The 21641-nt window shown below is 42.0% G+C and overlaps 1 long non-coding RNA gene across 1 annotated transcript; it reads left to right on the top strand.

The window, feature by feature from the left end:
• The first annotated feature begins 15444 nt into the window (after positions 1-15444).
• On the top strand, positions 15445-21231 carry LOC139078065 (uncharacterized). Its single transcript, XR_011530796.1, has 4 exons — positions 15445-19738; positions 20178-20284; positions 20601-20744; positions 20976-21231. It is a non-coding gene; the product is annotated as an uncharacterized lncRNA (long non-coding RNA).
• Positions 21232-21641: the final 410 nt, after the last annotated feature.

The following is a 21641-nucleotide window of genomic DNA, read 5'->3' as shown; positions in this document are numbered from 1 at the left end:
TTCTATTGCTTTCCTGTTCTTTATTTCATTTATTTCTGCCATAGTCTTCATTTCCTTCCTTCTGCTAACTTTGGGCTTAGTTTGTCCTTGTTTTTCTAGTTCTTTGAGGGGTAAAGTTAGATTGTTTATTTGAGATCTATCTTTTTTCTTGATGTATGTATTTATCACTACGAACTGCCCTCTTGGAACTACTTTTGCTGCATCCCATACGTTTTGGTACATTATGTTTCCATTTTTGTTTGTCTCAAGATATTTTTGATTTCTCTTTCAATTTTTTCTTTGATCCATAGGTGGGATGTTCAGGAGCGACAGGAGTGGAGTTGAAGGGCCAGACTGTGTGGTCTCTATGGGACTGGGGAAGACCTGCTGAGGTTAAGGAAGTTGAAATCTCAGTGAGGAGGAAGAAAAGTGAAGTGGCTGTAACCAAGCAAGAAAAAAGGGTTCTGGTGAGATTGCAAGTATGAATGTAAACTTTAGTGGTTCTAAGGAGGACAAGATCCAGGGTGAAGCCAAGGGAAAGTGTTGCCATGGTGGGATGGAGAGGGAGGTCACTGGAGGTGGGTGAACCAGGACCTGAAGGTGAGAGGTCCCAGAGATGCAGCGCCTCCAAGAAGAGGCCAGTGATGGGCAGAAGGAAGGACAGAGGGTTCAGTATGAAGTTCTTCTTGGGGGGGAGAGGTGAGTGACAGCAAGAGTAACAGTGTAGGGCTAGGCGAATGGTGGGGAGCTGTGCCTTTTTTTGGATTCTCAGAAGCAGACCTTGAAACAAGGATCTGGGTGCAGGTGGTTTATTTGGGAGATGATCCTTGGAGCTCAGGAAGGGAGCAGGGAGAGAAGGGAGGAGAGACAGTGAAGGGCTCACTAATGAATGGGCTGTTCTGAGGGCAACTGGGGCTCAGTCCCACAGCAGACCTCCTGAGACTGTGTGCAACACACCTCAGAACGGGCTCATTGAGGGGCGAGGAGCCCCCAGCTCTCACTCATTATTGCCTCTGAGTTGCTCTGGGGCCGCTACTTGTCAGCACCTGTCCTGCATATGGTCAAGATGCTCCACTGATAAGAGAACATCCTTGGAAAAGAGGTAGGAAGGCTTCAGCCTGTATGAAAACTGCCGCTGTAGGCTGAGTGCACACAGGTGAGGCACTGCCAGGGGCTTCAGTTTTGTGGAGTGAGTCTGGAAGGAGCAGTTTTGGGCAAGGGAGAAATGTCAGGACCTGGAAGTGACACTGTGAACAAAGAGGTGGCTGCTCTCACCTCCTGGCTCTGAGATAGAGGAAGCACATGGGGACATAGCAGATGACCCTCAGGAGGGCTCCAGGAAGAAGTTCACCTGCAAGGGAGAGCCAGGTTCCAGCTAGGGCAGGAGGATACCCTCGGTAAGGGGCTGCAGTAAGAGATGTTTGTCTTGGAAAGGAGGTTCCAGGGGGCTCAGGGAAGTTTGGGTGGAAGAAGAGAAGCAACATGTGGGGATGAGAAGAAGCTCAGAGTGCCAGGGGACACAGGTGCCTGGAGAGGTTTCTGTCTGCATTGTGACTGAGCAGTACAGGCATGTGACCCGGGGTGGGTTCTGCTGGCCTCGTGGCTTCTCATAAAGTTTGTCCCTGGTGTCCTTCAGAGTACTGGGGGCTTTTCAGAAGGAATCATCTTCCGAGCATGTTTCCGGGTGACTCCAAGGACAGATCCAGGAATCTTAGTACGTGTTGGAAACAGCAGCACCCAGGTGGCTGGAGGTAGCTAGACTCTCTGGCAGGTCCCTGAGGTGGGGCTCTGGTTTAAGGCCACTGGCTAACATGCCCCAGGGGAATGGCCAGAGCTGGTTCTCTGTGTTCTGAGGCAGTTTCTCCAGGTGCCTGCCGGAAAGCATAACCTCAGACTGTGCTGCCTAACTTCACCCAAAACGGGGCTGGGAAGGGTGAGGAGGCCTTCCTCACATTTGTCATGTTGCCACTTTTTTAACTGACGCAATTCTTTCTTCAAATGCGACATTTTATCAAACCTAAAATAAAAACAGATTTAGGCAGAGCTGCTGGGAAAAAAGGTTCTGAGTGTCGGACACACCACAGCCTCCCCAAGTGGCCAAATGGAACCCAGTTTGAAAACCATCAGTCCCGATAGACTAAAATCTACCCCTACACTGGGCCATCATCAGACAGTCACATGCTGAGACCTCCTTGCTTTGGGCCCCCGTGCCCCGCACTGCGTTTCATCTGGCTTTGCTGAGGACTGCTGGGGGACACAGCCGTGCTCGCGTGTGTTGATGAAGATCCTGTGTACTGTTCACACAGACACCCTTTTATGGGCCACAGCAAGAGAAACTCCTTGTAGGAGTTCCTGGCAGAAAAAAGTGTTTTTCTTCTGAGCTGCAAATTTTTTTTTTAAACACCGTGGCTACCAGGAATGTCATAGAAGCATTTGTCTGCCTATAAAGCTTAGCTCCAAGTCTGTGGCCCGTCCACCATTAGCATTTGCACAGAAAAACTGGGAACCGATTTCACCTTGGACTTCATTGAACCACCCTACTCTCATTTTTCCTTCACTCTGCTTTCTCTCTTTAACAACTTTATTGAATTAAGTACCATATTGTGTTTAGAACTGAGAGAGGTTGCTTTTTGGAACTGTAATGAACTTTGACAATTTAAGGCTGTCTAAGTTTGTGTTCCCGAGAGGTAGCCTCTGAGATGAGGCTTTTCACGCAGTCATTGATTTGGGAAGTGAGCCTGGGAGCATCAGCAGCAGAGTGAGGAAGGGATGCGGGGAGGGTGGGGAGCCAGCTACTCAGGTATGATAGTGAACAGGTGACCACTGTGGGCAGCTGGAGCTCAGTCCTGCTGAGGGGCTCTGGGATGTTGGGAGAACATTTCTCAGAGTTGTTTCACTAAACCAGAGGATTTGGGGTATTTATCCACCAACTCCCATCATTCATTGGTGGGGCCTGCTCTTGGGGGTGTTAATTGCCCATCACTCTGGCCTGCTGTGTGTGTGTGTGTGTGTGTGTGTGTGTGTGTGTGTGTGTGTGTGTGTGTTTGGAGGGGGCATGCTGCTGTGGCCTAAGAAGGCCTTCAGGCCAAAGCTGCAGGTGTGTGCAACAGGAACCAGCAGCTGGCAGGGAAGGTGAGAGCTGAGAGGGTGAGAGTAGCACAACTACAGGGGTGACTACAAGGGTTTTCAGAGGAGCAGAGATCCATACAAATGCCTTTATTTACACAGTGCCTTTTGGTGGTTATTTCTCCGGACACCTAACAGTGTTTGTAATGTAGCGGAAAAGAATTTCAGTACTTTGAGCAAGAACTATCTTCTTCACTCCTTTGGCATGACATTTATGTGCAAATGTCACGTCACAGGCCTCATGGATCTGAAGGGGTGCCTACATGTTTCTGTAACTTGATCCCATCTGTTCTCTTTCCCTCTGGGGGAGCAGGAGCTCAGATATGGCCCTTGGAGTCAGACTGGGACATCTGCCTGCAGAGTGAGCTGGGCAGGCCATGGAGGGATGCTGCTGCTGAGGTCGGATAACCTGTGGGTCCAGGGCCGCTGCTTGCCCAGGTGCCCCTTCAGGCCAGGCATTGCACACATGTCTCCCTACATCCTCAGGGCTCAGCTGAGACCAGGTCATAACTCTTGACGAGAGTTTACTGAAGGTGGTAACCTTTTGGGGTAACCAAGTGCTTGCAATATGCAAGGCCACTAATTCTCCCTCCCAGCCTGATGCTGCTGGAATCAACACCTGGCACATGGAATTGGTGTAGATCAATACACGAGGGCGAAGTACGGAGCAGGTCAGAAAGTCCTGAGGAGCTGGCTCACCATCTCTGAATCTTGTAAAATTTAGAGGACAAGACTGGCCTTGTACACCTTATAGAAACAAGGCGGACGGAGGGTGTAAAACGACAAGGTTTTTTCCACAGTTATTATTTTAATTATTGATGTTTAATTACTAACATTAAGTTGCTAAGTAGGAGAAATGACAATAGCCATATAGAGTTTTACTTTTTATTTTGAATGTTTTTTAGCTTTTGCATAGCAAAACCTAATACGCATTCCTCTTTTGTTGTTTTTAAAATAGTGCTTTTTTATTGAGGTGTCGTTTACATACAATGCAATGCACATATGTTAAGTGTTCACTTCCAGCAACTTGACAGATGCAGGCACATGTGTAGCTCACACACCATCAAGATAGAGAACATGCCCACCCTACCAGAAAGTTCCTGAGTGCCTCTTCTTTTCCATCTGTGCCCAAGAAGCCCCCGGTGCCTGGACCCTACCCGCCCCTCCGGCCAAAGCCCCCGGTGCCTGGACCCTGCCCGCCCCTCCAGCCTCCTCTCGCTTCCCTCTCCTGCTTTGTTCACAGCTTTTCCAATTGCACCAGTCTTCTCTCAGCTGCTCAAGCACACCCAACTCTTTACCAGCTCACATGCTGTTCCCCCTGTCTCAAACGCTGTTCCTTGTATGCTTGGCTTGGCTGCCTCCTTCTGATTCTTCACATCTCCATTTAAATGTCTCCATCTTGGGGTGGCCGTCTCTGAACACTCCTTCCGAAGCGACCTTCTACCCCGTTTATTCTCTGTTACTGCATCTTGGTCCCCGCTCCCCTGGCACTTGGTACAATTTGAAGTTACATATTTGTCTTCTGGTCTGTTGTCTGTCTCCCTCACGAGGCCACTGGCCCCATTAGGGCCGGGAACAGGCCTGTCTTGTTCACTAGTGTTACCCAGCACCAAGTAGGATACACATGCAGCAGCTGCTCATAAGTATTTGCTGGATAAATCATTGAGTTTATGTAAAATGTTATCACACCAAGCACTGTTTTACTAAAACCCCCTTCACTGCCAGACATGGGGATGACCCCAACTGCGGTGGCCCCTCCCTCTTCTTCAGCCGTGGGGCGTTAAGTTGAATCTGGCAGGTAAAATCCAGCACAGTAAAAGGTGTGGAACAGTCACTTGAGACCTGAGAGGGAAAAAGTAGGGTAATTTACTAAGATATTAATTTGTGTGTGTGTGTGTTTTTCCTGTTCCACAAAGGCAGCCAGACTTTTTCTTGCCCCTTGGGCACAAAATGCATATTTCTTGCACACCTGTTTGTGCATGAAGATTCATACCCACCATCGATACTTCATTGTGATGGCTAGATAAGTTAAATCAAAGGCAATTTCTGCTTGCTAAACACCATCATCAAATCTTGAAACAGCTCATTGGATTTATGAATATTATTTTAATTTATTCTGTGCTATTTTCACCACTACAAAGATAACAGTGTTCTGCATTTGTTTATGAAAATAAGTTTGCCTTGGCATATTTTTAAAGTTTTAATTTCTCTTAGCTACACCGCGAAACCAGTTACTGCTGTCTAATTCATTCCATATTTGTTGCTGGGCATAAGCCACGCTTCTAGAGTCATTCGTGGACCTACAAAGACAGGCCCTGAGTGTGCAGGTGGGTAGTAAATGATCAGTCATTAGCCAGCGACTGCAGGGAGGAAATTATTCCTAGGGAGGAAGGTAAGTTTTTCTGGAAGCAAAGCTAAATCTTCAGTTAACAGGAAATGGTTTCATAATTTATAATTCATGTGTGACATAATTTACATGATCTGTAAATTACCTAATGGTTCCCTAGAGTACATGTATTTATGCATACATTCATGGTGTAATCTTACCTAATTCTTCCACATTTAAAAATTTTACCTTCATGGCTGCGAGGATTGAAGTCTCCGTTCCCATCAGAACGCCGCTCTCTCACTCGGGGCGTCCGCACCTTAGCACGTGTTGGCAGTAGTGGACTGTTTCGGTGTCTGATGCCCCACTTTGCAGCAGCCCACGGTTCTGTGAGTGGCCAAGCTGGCATTCCAACCGTGTTTCCCACTTCAATCCAGTGGTTCCACAAACTCAAGTTAAAAATGGAAGAGGAAAGACTGGGAAGAAAGGAGGCAGGTGGAGAAAGAAGAATTGTGGAGAGCACACAAATCTACTAGAGAGCAAGTGAAAGTGTCCCTGTCATGGTGGCCGCCACTGCTTTTGGGGGGGGAACCATGTTGGTGGTGGAAACATTAAGAAACTATTAATAAACAGTGGCTTTTGCTCTGATTGCATTTTCCCAGTGTTTTAGAAAATTAGAAATGAAAAAGACATGGATTTCCTCATCACGTAATGAAATGTTTTAGAAGAAAATTTGGGAGAATTTAAATAATTTTTGTTTGCTTATAATATTAACATCATTAACCCATTTTTTGTCGGAGGAGAATTTGCCATAAAAATCTCATCCACTGAACTGATTTTTTTTCCCCTTGGATTTAAAAAATTAAATGTATTTAGAAATATCTGATTCAAGAGTAATAAATGTTTATTACAGAAATTTTGGAAAATGCAAAAAGTACAAAGGAGAAAATTGTAATCTCCCATAATCTATCTCACCATACAGAGAAAGCCAAATTTACTTCCTCTTTTCCTGAAAACATCTTTTATTTCATATTTAGAATGTTTAATGGAAAGTTTACTTAAATTTTTTTAAAATAGAGTCTTATAAACATACACAAAATTAGATAGTATAACGAACCCACATGTACCCATAACCCAGCTTTAAAAATTATTGCCAGTCTGTTTCAGCTTTCTTTTCCCCTCTATATTTTATTTTTGTTGGAATATTTTCAAGCAAATCTCAGGCATCATATAATTTTGCCATAAATACTTTAGCATAAATACGTCTTTAACTAATAAGGGCTTTTTGAAAATCTGACTATTGCACCATTATTAAATCTAAAAAGTTAAGAAGAATTTCTTAGTATCATCTAATATTCGTTCACATTCAAATTTACCCAATTGCTGCCCCGTTGCTTGTTTTGAATCACACACTACATTACGTCTGGTTACAGGCTTTAAGTATCTTTTATCTGTTTTAGAGTCTCCTCTGTGTCTTTCCCTTTCTCTTACTTTCTCTCCTTTTCTTTTCTAGTGGTTGTTGGATACTCTGGGTCTTTGGAGCTGCAGAACGTTCTCCTTTCTGGGTTTGCCTGCTCCCTTCCTTGTGGTGATTTTTACTGGGTTTCTCTATCCCTGCTCTTTCCTATAAACTGGGTGGTAGATCTGGAAGTTTGATTAGATTAAGGCTTTCGTGTTTTCCTCATAACGATGCTTCATCTATGGGACCCTGCAGCATAACATGAGGCCTATAATATTTGTCAGGCATTGTCAGCCTGATACATCAGCATAATGGTTTTTATCAAAATTTCAGCAAACAAGGTCCACTAATGAGCGTTACTTAGATCTAGTGGTGTGCTGGAGCCAGCTCACACCTGTTTGTACCCCTTGTGGCAGTTCACAAATGCTGACCAACTGCATCTCTTCCCAGCTCTGGTTGGTAGTTTGAAATCAGCCGTGGTGGAGTGTCTGCGCCACAGAAACTGGCCAATGCTACGCATTTCTTCTCCCTAGCCAGGGTTACACATGTACAAACACAGCTCTGCCTAAATCCATTATTTCACTAAGGCGTACACAACAGTGATTTTCTAACTCCGTCTGTATTGATTAGCTAGAATTCTTCTATGAAGGAGAACTTTTTTCACTATATGGTTACCTTGAAATACAGAAAGCCTAATTCTGTTTTTTTCCATTGATGTATTTTCCGAGTAACAAATTCTTGCCTTTTGCAACTACCGATCATAACTAACGAGGTTTTCTTTAACATTATGTACTCATCTATTTTCATATATTTGATGTGTTTCAATTTAATGCACACTTTATTTTTTTGGCGTCCGGACTGCTCTGTCATAGGCCAGCAAGAACCTCTTCAATTTGACTCCTACGTCCTTTTGACAAATCTAATCAAGAACCTCCCATAGTGTGCATTCTCGAACACCTAATTTAGGGAAACTTTCATAACTGATCTGTTCTTAAATGATTCACTGCACTAATTTACCATCTTCTTCCCCTTAAAATACTTACTGACTAATGCCAAAGGCATTGCAAATGCACATGCACAGTAGATTACTTTCTTGACCAGCGTTTTCCTAAAGAAATTTCTACCATGACGAAATGTTCCTTATCCTCCCTGTCCAATATGGAAGCCACCAGTCTCATGTGACAATTGAGCACTTGAAGTGTATCTAGTGGGATTGAGGAGCTGAACTTTACATTTCATTTAACTTTAATTAATTAAAATTTAAATAGCCCCATATGCTAGTGTCTGCCGTATTGGACAGCACAGTCCTACAGTATCTATACATTTCTGCCTCCTTCAGTTACGTTCTGTTGTCATCAAGAGTCATTGGGCTTGTTTCCAAATTGCTTTAGACCTTTTGTACTTGTTATTACATTTGTATACTTTGATTAAACACTGTGAAAACCAATGAAACACAAATGTGAAAATAAAGGAAAATCAAACTGAACACTTTTGAAAGAATTCATGAAGGCAAGTCACTCAGAAATGGTTGATTTAGATGTGTATTAGATAACACTCCAAGTCTGGAAAAGTTACAAAAGTCTGTCAATTTTTCTGTATTCTGATAATTTAACAAGTGTCTTCAATTTCTCATTGCACTTTAATAAAATAAAAGCTAGACTTCTAGATAATTCGTTGTGAGTGTGGCTTATGGCAAAAGATAATGTACAACTCCAGGTAATCCATTCTCAGAAAAAAGCTCTGGCTCCCTTTTTTCTTCCCTCCTTTCTTTTCTTTTTTCTTTTTTTTTTTTTTTAAAAGACAAACATATGCATGTATAATTTTAAAAAGACTATATTTATAATTTAACCTATTATTTCAAGGAACTATTAGTTCTAATAGCAGAGGGTTTCAATGTATTTTCATATATCTGATCTATTCAGAAGGAGGTATTTTCTTTTCATTATATTTTCTAACCATTATGGCCTGTGTTTGTTCATGACTTTGGCAGGACAGCATGGAACATATGGAGTCCAATTCTTTAACACTCTAATGTGTTTCATTTTCTGGAATCAGACAATCTACATCCTGGAACTAAGGACTCATGAAAACAAAGCCATTGGTTTTAACCACTTTTGAGAGACCATGGAAAGCGACAGAGGTGAGGGAAATAGGAAAAAAGGGACATGGGCTGATACGTGGTCCCTGGACACTGAGAAGGGAGTTGAGTAATTTCAAGGAGTCAATATGGGCCATTACAAGCAAGTCACTTTAAACTGGCCTCACTCCCTTTTGTAAAAGAGTGGGAGGATCTTCATACTTCAGAAAGTATTGTTTCTGAATCATTACTATACACCAGGCCCCATTGTAAGTGCTTTAGGTGGATTTTCTTATTTAAATCTCCTGACATTCTTATGAAGTGGGAACTATTTTCGTCCTTGCTTTAGCAATAATTAAGTTGAGGTCTGGAGAGGTTAAGCCTCTTGCTCGAATCACTCCACTACAGGGAGGGAAGTCAGGATTTGAACTTACATTTTATCAATGGGTCAAGAAGGAGTTTGAAGATGTCTCAGGATATTTTTGTGAGCTGGATGGTCATATAATTACTAGGATGAAAGACCAGATTAATAAACAGATTTTAAAATGGCTGATTCTTGCCTTTTTAGTCTCTGTGTTTGAGTTTGACTATTTTAAATATATCATATAAGTGGAATCACGCAGTACTTGTCCTTCTGTGACTGGCTTATTTCATTTAGTGTAGTATCCTCCATGCTCCATCCTTATTGTCTCAAATAGGAGGATTTCCTTCTTTTTTAAGGCTGAATAATATTCCATTGCGTGTGTATGCCATATTTTCTTTGCGCATTCATCCTTCAATGGACATTTAGTTGTTTCCCTATCTTGGCTATTGTGAATAATGCTGTAATGAACATGGGAGGGCAGATGCCTCTTTGAGATGCTGATTTAAGTTCTTTTGGGTTTACACTCAGAAGTGGAATTGCTGGATCACGTGCTAATTTTATTTTCAATTTTTGGAGGAGCCTGCATACTGTTTCTTATAGCAGCTGCTTTATTTTGTATTCCCAACAAGAGTGTACAAGGGTTCTGATTTCTTCGCATCCTTGTCCACACTTACTATTTTTTGTTTTTTTGATAATAGCCATCCTAACAGCTGTGAAGTGAGATCTCATTGTGCTTTTGATTTGCATTTCTCTGATGATAATGATGTTGAGCACCTTTTCATATACCTGTGGGCATTTGTAGGTCTTCTTTGAAGAAAAACCTATTCAAGTCCTTTACGCATTTGGTAATTGTGCTATTTGTGATTTGTTATTGAATTGTATGAGTCCCTTACATATTTTGAATATTAACCCCTTATCAGATATATGGTTTACAAATGTTTTCTCCTATTTTGTAGATTGCCTTTCAATTCTGTTGATTGTTTTCTAACCAGTGTAGAAGCTTTCTAGTTTGATGTAGTCCTACTTTTTTATTTTCGATTTTGTTGCCTCTGTTTTTGGTGTCATATCCAAAAAATCACTGTGAAGGCCACCGTCAAGAAGCTTTTCCCCTATGTTTTCTTCTAGGACTTTTATAATGTCAGGGCTTGTGTTGAAGTCTTTAATCCATTTTGAGTTGATTTTTGTGTATGTGTGTATGGTGTAAGATAAGGGGCCAATTTCATTCTTTCACATGTGGGTATCGAGGATTTTTTGGTTTTTTTTTGCTTTTTGGCCTTGAGATAACATCTGTTGCCAATCTTCCTCCTTTTTTTTTCTCTCCAAAGCCCCAGTACACAGCTGCATATCCTAGTTGGTTCTTCTATGTGGGATGCCACCACAGCATGGCTTGATGAGTGGTGTGTAGGTCCATGTCCAGGATCCAAACTGGTGAACCCCAGGCAGCTGAAGCAGAGCACATGAACTTAACCGCTCAGCCATGGGGCTGGGCCCTGGATATCTGGTTTTCAACACCATTTGTTGGTATATCCATAAAATGGAAGGCTACTCAGCAAAATAAAAGAATAAACTACTGATACAAGTGACAAAATAGATATTAAAAGCAATGTGCTAAGTGAAAGAAGTGAGACACGGCAGACACAGATATTATACATGGTATGATTCAATTTTCAAGAAAATCTAGAAATGGCAAAAATAGAGCAACGGAATGTAGATCACTTGTTGCTGGAGTTGAGGATGGCAGTAAAGGATTGATGGCAAAGGGCACGAGGGAGCATCCTGGGGTGATGGGAGTCTTCTGTTTCATGACTATGCTGGTGATTACACAGCATGTACACTTGTCAGTAGTCGTCAAAATGTACACTTAAAATTCATGAATTTTGTAGTATATGAATTATACTTCATTAACTCCGTTTAAAGAAAAAAATGACGGATTCATACAATTAATCCTTTTACCCTAGTCGTCACCCACTGCCACGGTGAAGACCTCTAGCAAAATGCCACAAGGTCACGCTAGATCCTATCTGGTTTAACATCCTTTCTTCTTTACTATTTCTTTATTTCTGTTTATTGCGCCTTGACACTAGCAAAACAAATATATTTTCATTGTAAAATAATTGGTAACAATTAACAGTGGAAACCTCGAAGTCCTTCCCTTCTCTTCCAGCTCTACTTATATCTGTCTTTTTCCGATGCAAGTAGAATAGAACTCCATATATTTTTCAGTGACCTCATTTTTTATGTAACAATGTGTCTCAGACCCTCTTGCTGCAAGTCATGAGTCTTAGAACTACTCCTATGTCATTTCATGTGGGCCTGTCTTATTCTCCTGAAGGATTTCTATGTATTCCAGTCTGCAGAGGCACAAGTGACAGTGGTGTAAAGTGTGTACACTGGGGCCTGACGGGGTCCCAGCTCTTCCACAGACTAGTAACATAACCCTGGGCAAGTGGTTTAAACTCTGTGCTTCAGCTGCCTCGTCTGTGAAATGGAGATAATAATAATACACAACTCAGATGAAACAATGCAGGGAAAGTCCTAGAACAATGCCTGGCACATGGTAAGTTGTATCCAAGTATTTATTATTAGTACAAGCGTGTAAACATTTATTTAACAACCCCCATAAATTGTTTCCTATTACTTGCTATTTTTAAATATTTCTGCAAAGAACATTCTTGCGTATACAATTTTGCACATGTGTGAGTCGTTTTCTAGGGCAGCTCCCTGAAAGGGAAATTGCTGGAGCAAAAGCCTTAGTTGCAACTTTGGCCTTTAGCTACAACTAAATTACCTTCCAAAAGTTTTTACCTAATTCTAATTCTGCCAACACCGTAAGGGATACGCATAGTCTGAATCCTGTCTGATAATATACATCTTTTTTTTTTTTTTCCTATCTGGTGGACAGGAAGTGATATCTCACCATCACTTTGATTTGATGGATTAACATTTTTGTCATCAAGGTGAGTGAAGACATAGGTGGCTTCTGATCAAGTTTGCCAGTAGTGACCCGGGCAGCTAGACCAGAGACTCAACATGTTGGCTGAAGCAGAACGTAGCAAAATGGCATTTAGTGGAGATCAGTGCAAAGCCTTTTAAGTAGGTTCCAATATTCCGCAGGCCAAGTTCGAGAAGGGGTTACAGCTGGACAGCAGCATTCATGGGCATAACTCAGAGGTTCCAGGTGTAGCAAGAGTGTGATCAGGTTCCTAAAATAGCTCACATAAGGATGGGCTGCCTAAGACAAGCGAAGTCCTAGGTGACTCTGTGTTTTGGGGAGAGGTCAGCTCCCTCTTACCGAAGGTGCTGAACAAGGCTGGACATGTTTTTGGATGTATTGTAGAGAAACAATATGTCTCATCCTAATGAACTTCTAGAATGGGTTCTAGAATGGTTCTAGAATGAGGGGGGATAATTTAATGAAAAAACTTACAAATTCTTTTGTTGTCAATATTCTCCAGGTGATGGAGGAGCAGAAAGGTAGATTGACGCCCCCTGGAGCAAGCGAAAATTTTTTTATTGTAGGAAAATAATTCTTTTTTAAAAAAGTGTAGACAGAGCACAGAGGATTTTTAGCGCAGTGAAACTACTCTGTAGGACACTATAATGGTGCATATACGTCACTATACATTTGTCCAAACCCACAGAATGTACACCACCAAGAGTGAACCCCAATTTAAACTACAGACTTTGGGTGATAATGATGTGTCAGTGTAGGTTAGTCAACACAACAAGTGTGCCCCTCTGGTTAAGGATGTTGATAAAAGGGGAGGCTGATTGTGGAGGAGGGTGTGCGTGTGTGAGGGCAAGGAGTATGCGGGAAGTCTCTGTATCTTCGTCTCAGTTTTTGTGTGACCCTAAAACTGCTCTAAAAAGATAAAGTCTTAAAAAAATAAGTATAATTTACATATAGTAACATCCACTCTTTTGGTGTATAGTTTTGTGAGCTTTGACAAATAATCATATAACCATCACCACAATCAACAAATGGAATAGTTCCACTGCCCTCCAAAATTCCTTTACCCTTCCCTTTGGAGACAATGCTTTCCTCCACTCCAAGCCCTGGCAACCATTGAGGTGTTCTCTGTCCCTTTACTTTAACCTTTTCCAAAATGGAAAATGGAAAAATAAATGGATTCATATAATACATGGTGTTTTGAGTCTGGCTCCTTTCACTCAGCACAAGATACTGGTTGTTAGCCATGTGGCTGTATGTATCAGTGGTTCCCTTTCTTTTCCTGTGGAGCAGCCTCCTGTGGTATAGAGGTACCACACAGTTTGTTTCTCCATTCATCTACGGAAGGGCATTTGAATTGTTTCCAGTTTTTGGCAATTACGACTAAAGCTGCTGTAAACATTACCATAAGTTTTTGTGTGAATATGATTTTTCATTTCACTGGGGCAAATAACCAGGAGTGAGATTTCTGGATTCCATGGTAAGTGCATGTTCGACTTTAAAAGATAATCGTATTTTGAATGCACCAATTTTGCTGATTTGCCCTGCGATTTGGGATCAGAAGTAGGTTCTAGGTCTAATTTTTAACATACAGCTGTTACCTTTCCCTCCCACGGCAGGTGGTGAGAGCACCATGAACATCAAGGCGTTCTTTAAGGTTTTGAAAGACAAGTTGCTCCATATAGATAGGTAGCAAGTGTCTAGGAATTTCCTTGGTGATATTTGTGCAGACAAATTACATGGAAGCAAATTTGCCTCGTAAGAAACCACCACAAAAGCATGCAAGTCAATTGTAAAACTTCCAGCTAAGAAAGATTTTCTTGTTCTTTCATGCTTAGCTTTCATTCTCCTATAAGGAGTCCTTGAGTAACTTGACACACAGCAAGTTCCATGTTTTAAACAAAATCAGTCCATTGTCCTGAAGGCTTCTTCCAGTCAGAGAAAACTAGCACTGAAGGGCACTAAATGAACAGTGGTACGGGGTAACATTATGTGGGCAATGTTGTTGAGAGTCAACAATATTTTTTATTATTTCACATTATTAGTTCCATCAGTTTGCATCAGATCAGTGGATAGGCCGGCCATGAGTTTCTTCTGCTTATAGCTACATAGATTTACTGTTTTGAAATAAAATCTATTTCTTTCTTAAATAAGCAAGGACATTGGATCAACCAACTATTCGCAGAAAAGGAGTGTTTTTAATTTTTATAGGCATCTTAGGACAATCAGATACCAAATAATGTGGAGTTTATCTGACAAAAAGGAAATCTCTTACCTGTTTGAGTAGTTTCATAAAGTTATAAGCAGCACTGGTTTAATATAGATCGAAAATTTTTATTTGAAGAAAAACTTATGTTTGGCTTTAAAGAATAGTGATTCAAATCAAATTAATCAAGTTAGCAAACCACTGTGACTTTTCTACTTTTTTAAATGAGGGTTCGGTGATTAAAAATCAGCACAGCTTTCAGTTAAGACTGATACAATTCTGTTCCAATTAACAATAATTAATCTTTAGGGCACAAGGATAATGTACCACAGTATTTCTAATAACAATGCAAAGTGAAATAATAGAAATGATCATAATCGCTAAACTAAGCCAGTCGATACAAAGGAACAACTCCGTTCAGTGCTCTTACCTGTCAACTGGTCTTAAGTGACCTTCAAATAAACGCACAAGAAAGTCTGAGGACTGAGATGAAAAATTTCCCTACTTTCTTCAGTACATTCATTTAATATTGCTAGTATTAGATTTGTAATAACTGTCAATTTGTGAAATTTAATTTCCAGCAGAAATGCAGAAAAATAATATAGAGGCAATAGAACTCTTCTAAGTGGTTTCAGCTCTTGAGCAGTTGTTTCAAGAAGTTCTTATGAGGAAATAAAATGCTTTGTACTGTGATCTTTTCTTTAGGGTGACACTTCTTAACTCGGGGTCTCGGGCTGACATCAAACGCAAAACAGCCCAGTGGGAGGACGGATGATTAGTCATCGGTCAGCCCTCACCCCTGCGCCGGGAAAGTGGACGCACAGGAGCATCTCTCAGTGCCTTCTTAAGTTACTAAAACTCAACTTTCTTTTTTGGATTAGTAAAGTGATACATTGTTGATTCTGGAAATTGCTAATTTAAGATGATTTCTCTGTGTAGTATTCAGCAAACCATAAGATAGGTTTTTGATAATTTCCAGTTTCATCAAAATATCGATTATTGTCCTGCATAAGCCCACTGTAGTCTTAGCACAGAGTCTGCACAAACCGTGGCCTGAGGGGCTGGCTTCTCTGAAATGTGGGGCATTCAGGATCACCTAACAGAAGAATGAGTTCTTGATGGCTCTTTTCGAGTGAAAAAGAAATTTACAATTTCACTTTTAAAAAAGAAAACAAACAAGGATGTAGTTTTGCAGTGCAAGCATATTTTCTTCTTAGACATCGTATGGTTTTAGGTTCTGTAAGAGAGCTCTATTAGAGATGGGGAATTACTGTATTTCTCAGGGAGCAGAAAAAGATGGACTTCTGGACCACTGTGTGCCTGGCCACGATAGCTCTTTGAAAGGGAGGGGTGATCAGCTAAGGGGGAGGCTCATTTCTATTATTTAGTTTGAAGTTCTAGGATCAAAGTGTGTCAGTGAGTGATTTATCGTTTCTTTTTCAAATATTCCTGTTAAACACACACAGACACACAATTTGTATAGTGGCTTCTTCAGGAGCCTGTGTCAGTCCCTCCGGGCTGGGAGACCCGATGACCTCACAGCATGTGGCTCCAACCAGCTACATCAGCATCCTCGGAAATTTGTTAGAAATGCAAATTATCAGGCCCTATCTGGACCAATTCAATCCAAAGCTCTGGGGATGAGGCCGGCAATCTGTGTTTTGAGGAGTCTTAAGGATTCTGAGGAAACTCAAGGGTGGAAACTACTGACCCTGACAATGTTACTGTACAAAGAAGCAAATTTAACTTCGAGGTTTTTTTCTTGAAATCTTGGAGGGCTGCTCTGCTTTTGGGCAGCATGGCAAGAAGTCAGAAGCAGTAGGCAATTAACACCCCTGGGGCAGCCCTCCTTCACTGTCTCCCGGGACCTGGAGGGTAGGTGTCCGAGCTCTTGCTCCCCTTCGGGTGGCATAATTCCACGAGCGGGTTTTGCAGAGGTGGCCCTGTGGGATTGCGAGCTGGTTGCCGACATACGTCGCCAGCCTGCTCTCCCTTCTCTGTGTTACTCTCTCTTTCCCTGTAAGTATTTCCTGCAACCCCAAATAAACTACACTCAAATCCTTGCCTCAGCGACACTTCTAGGAGGCTCCAAACTGAGGCACTCACACTGTGTGAGTGCTCAAAAAAACCGGTGAACTGCACTTTCCCTTCCTTGTAACCTGGGTCAGAGGCCATCATTCCATTTACTACTCCCCTGAACAGAAGCCAGAATATACCAGGAATGTGAGGGCCAAGGTTAAGAACATGGACTTCAGAGCGAAATTCCTGCGATGGAATCTGGCTTTCTCTCTCACTGGCTGTGTGATCTTGGGCTCATCTCTTAACCTCTCTGTTCCTGTTTCCTCGTCTGTAAAACAAGCGTAATTATAGCACGTGCCTCAGACGGACGTGAGGAAGATTTAATGAGCTCATCACGCAAAGCGGTTAGGACAGTGTCTGGCACATGGTAAGCATTTAACAAATGTTATCTATTATTATTAATATTGTTGCTGTTGTTTTCTTAATTTGTTGTTTTTTTCTTGGCAAGTGATTTCAGCACTATTTTAGTTCTATTAATTCCTTTTCACCAAAATTCCTCTGTTGTTCTCCGATCTGTTTATCATGCTTGTTTTTTGTCAAGTCATGAGGCTTCATAGAGCGTGAAACACTAGTAAGATAGAATTATTGATCCTGCATTTAAGAGTAAACATTTGCAGAATAAGAGCTTTACACAAATTATGCTGTTGGATCGTCTCAACAATCTTAGGATATAGGTATGTTAATTCTCCATCTCACTGGTGGGAAAATTGAGGCTTGAAGAGGTCAAGCCACTTTTCTAGCGCTACAGAGCTATTAAGTGGTAGGGATTCAGACTCAGGACTCTTGACTGCAGACCCCCAACTCCTAACCCTGACACTGTACGAACAGGACTTCTCTGTGTTCCCTCTGTGGGAATGGTGTTCTTAGTTTCCCAGGCATCAGAATTCTCTGGATGGATGGCTAAAATACAGATCATGCAGTCCAGCAGCCAGCATGTCTAAGTGAGGAGATCTGGGGGCATTTCTAACAAGTTCCAGGTGATGCTGATGGTGTGGTCCAGGGACCACACTTTGAGAAGCACTGCTCTGCATCATAACCGTGTTAGAACAAAATAAATAAGATAAAGTGATTTGGGATTATGACCTCACTGTCTTGATACATTTGATGCATGTGATGCAAATACCTCCCTTGGCAATCTTTTTGTTAACGAGATATAATAGAAATTTATTTCTCTCCTACATAAAAGAGACCCAGCTGTAGGCCATGCAGGGATGGCACAGTTCTGGATGCCAGAGACTCGGTTCCTTTACACAGCATCTTGTTGCTCCTTGCACAGCATCTTGTTACCCCATCATCTTCAGCGTTTGGCTATCATTGCATAGTGTAAGATGGCTACTGGAGCATCAGACATCACTTCTGCATCCCAGCTGACAGGAAGGAGAAAAAACTAAAGAAAGGCACACTTTTCCCTTGAAATTTTTTTTTTAAAATTTTAATTGTAAAAAAACACGTGACGTGAAACTTCCCATCTTTACCATTTTTACCTGTACAGTTCAGTCATAACTATTGTCACATCATTGTGCAACGGCTCTCAAGAACTTTTCCATCTTATCCTTTGTCAAACTTTAAGAAACGATTGCCCCAAAAATGTACCGAAGCATACTTTGAATGGCTGCCTGGGCCAGTGACACTGTGGGGATAAGATCTGTGCCTTCACCTGCAAAGCGTGTCAACTTCTGGCTTCTCTCTCCTTATTGGCTGGCTTTAAATAAATCACGTGGATGCCCAGCAAATGCTTTTTGGAAATACTGGGTCATCGTGCTAACGGAAAAATGGTGAGGGGGAAAGCCACTCTTTCAAAGCTCAACTTACTTGGACATCTGTTGCATTTCTTTGGATCACTCAAATCCCCTAATGAAATTTTAAAAATTATGTAGCAGTGGGCTCCTATGCCAAAAACAATGGCATTAAAATTTTTTGTTTTAGCAGTGGAACCTTATATCAATACATTTTATGTGAAACCATCTACCATGTAAAATGTTGCAGCAGCAATATTGCTGAGGTTGAGCAGGGGACAGGGTGGAATGGAGGCTTAGAACGCCATCCTTTAGCCTCCCTCTCAGAGGAGGACCCCTAGGATGTCAGGCAGATTAAATCACACCCCCTCCAAGAACAACAAAAGTGTCCTAATCTCTGAGGTCGTTAAATATTTATATGACGTCACTTATAGGAGCTAATTTAAGAACTCTTAATTATTCCCCCATTCACATATGTCTTGCCTTATTTTTGAGTACTAATGGGTATCCTAGGACTCTGTACAAATAAGCCAGTGGAATGTTCTGGAATAAACACTGGTTTGGGTGTTAAGAGACTTTTCGGCTAACCCTGGCTCTTCCGCTAACTGGCTTTGTTACTCGGGGAAGTCAGTTAATCTCTCATTTGTAGAATGAAGGGCTGAACTAACCGATCTCTTAGGGTTTGTTCCTCTAAGCCCCGACCCTCTATGGTTCTCCTTAATGCCTGGATATAATGACCTTACTGCTGATGGAAAGATTATCTTGGGAAATGTTGGCCAAAACTAAACCCTTTCCCCCAGACATCTGGTCTAATTTCCTTCTGCTGGGCAAAGAGACACCCTGGCCGAGTTCCAGTTCAGGTAATTACATTCTGCCCACCACGATTTTCCTTGCATTGTCAATTGGCTACAGTATTCTCCTCTGTTTCTCCTCAGTAACTTGTCCCTCGATATTGTTGTCTGCTGTTTCATAAAACAGAACTCAAGCTGTGGCTTCATTTGGGGGATTTTCTTGTGTTTTAGAAAATGTCACTTTGTCACTACAACGGGTCACAGATATTTCAATTTTTCTAGGTATTCTGAAGGGCTTAGCTCAAAAATACGAGATGGGCTCTCAGATTGGTCTAATTTTAATCGTGACATCTTTGAGACTTACCTAAAAAGTTTCTAGCTGGAAAGTACACTGACAACAATGGCTAATATTTATCTAAAAAGTTTCTAACGGTAAACCACACTGATACTAATAGCTAATAATGATGATGATGACTTATTAGGTTTCAGATACTTCTTTAAGTGTTTTCCATGTATCCACTCATTTACTATTGCTATTCTCATTTTGCAGATGAAGGAACTGAGGCGGGGGTGTTGGGGGCTATGTCTCTTGCCTGCCATCCATGTGGTTCTTCCAAGTGTCTCGTGCGAGGCTGGACAGATCAGGTATGATGCATGCATAGAATGAGTCACTAAGAAGAGTGCGGTAGATCCATATGCAGCAGAGGCAGCCAACTCTCAAGACATATAATTAAGTGAAAAGGGTTAGATGTAAAATAGTATGGATGTTATACTTTTTTTTAAATATACATCTTGTAAAGGGCTATGTATATCTTGCTGCTATATGCATCTTTATTTCTGTTTTGGAAGGAAACCCAAGGCAATGTTAGCAGTGGTTACCTTTTGGGTGAAGGTCGATTTTATCTAATATTATTTTTATCTTCCGTAATGTTTGAATTTTTTTCACTGTATATATAGTATGTTACTTTAAAAAATTTTTAACTGTCAACAAGGGTTATCTGAATAGTGAGATTAAGAATAACCTTTACTTTCTCCTCCTTATGTCCCTATTTCAGAAACATAATAAACTTTATTTATTTTGTAGAAGATTTCTCACAATAAAATGCAATTCGGTCTAAAATCAGCCTGAGAATGTCCAGCTAAGAGTTGGAGAGCTTCATTCTTTTGGGTCTTTGGGCTGGCTGCTGAGGGGTGAGTCTGAGCTGGCGGGGGTGGTGGCAGGGGTGGGTACCTAAAGGCCTCAAAGTCATAAGCCAAGCAAGGACTCGGTCAGACAGTGGGCTTTTGGACCTGTCCCATCAAAACAAAAGCTGCAAAATACATTACAGCCTCAACATTGCTTTTCTCTCTTCCTTGGGGTTTCTAATACACTTTTCTTTAAAGAAACTATACTGAGATTTTTAAGTCACGTTGACAATTAAAACAAGGAATCTGAGGGAAGTGAGTGTTGTCTTACTGTGGGCGCCTCCCATGCTCACATCCCTGGTGGATGTGGTTTGGTTCACAGGCATCAGGGCAAGCCCCTGGACTTGTTCTCCACAATACCCCCTCTTCGGTCAGTACGATCTCAGATTCTGCTACCAACGTGTTAATGAAGCAAAAGGCTCCGGAAAACCATCCCGCCACTTCATGGGAATTGCCAGTTGTAAATGTGAGTACACACACAGCAGTTGGTTATCTCTTTGGGGGTTAAGTTACCCCATTCAGTGTCGGCTTGTGCAGACAATGGCTGGGGGCCAGCCACACCAGAGTAATCCTTTTACCTGCCCTATCTGAAGTGACATTGGAATGAAGGGGCACTTTCCGAGGGTATCAGTTTCCTAGGTAAGTTCTGCAAACAAGCCTGCGGATCCTTAGCTTTGTAATTGTGCTTCCACTCCAGGCCGCAGGAGCCAGCCCGACCTGTCACTCCCGCAAACGATGAAAGCCTCGCTGTGCCGTCTGGTGGAATTCCATTGTCCTGGTGTTTACTCACTGTCGTGCGAGCCTCCACCTAAGCATGGGCTGCAAGGGGCCTGGTTTTCACTCCAAGCACCATATCCCGAAGGCACAAACAGTGATTACAACCTATTATAAAAGGAGTTGGAAAGGCAGACGGGGTTTTCCATCTCTCTTGATGAATAAATTCACCTCCTACATGCCGACACCTTGGGGTTACCCAATACTCTGTCTTGTCATTTTTCTTTCAAAGAACCCACACCTTCCCTTTTTCACTACAAGGAGCTGTGGTGACAGACACTTAAGAATTTTATTTTGTTTTTAAAGGAACTTAGATTACAGCAGGGCTGCAGTGAAAAGGGCTATGCAGAAGAGCAGAGAGGGAGGGAGCAGAAAGGGCATGTTCAAATCTGACAGTGCCCTCGGCGACAAGAGCAAGGCGTGCTGAGCTGAGGTGGAGGCCGCGGTCCATCTCAGGAGTGAGACACACATCAGTCCCCCTTCTCTGGGGACATTCACCCTACCTGTGTAGACTGGTTTCTCACTTTTGCCAGCGTTTACAAGCCAGTGGCAATTTCCATGAATCTAGGTCGTTCATCCACATTCACAT

This window comes from Equus przewalskii, chromosome 21, assembly GCF_037783145.1.
Source record: "Equus przewalskii isolate Varuska chromosome 21, EquPr2, whole genome shotgun sequence".
In the NCBI taxonomy this organism is placed as follows: Eukaryota; Metazoa; Chordata; class Mammalia; order Perissodactyla; family Equidae; genus Equus; species Equus przewalskii.
The sequence above is the reverse complement of the archived record's forward strand: the minus strand, read 5'-3'. Positions and strand labels throughout refer to the sequence as shown.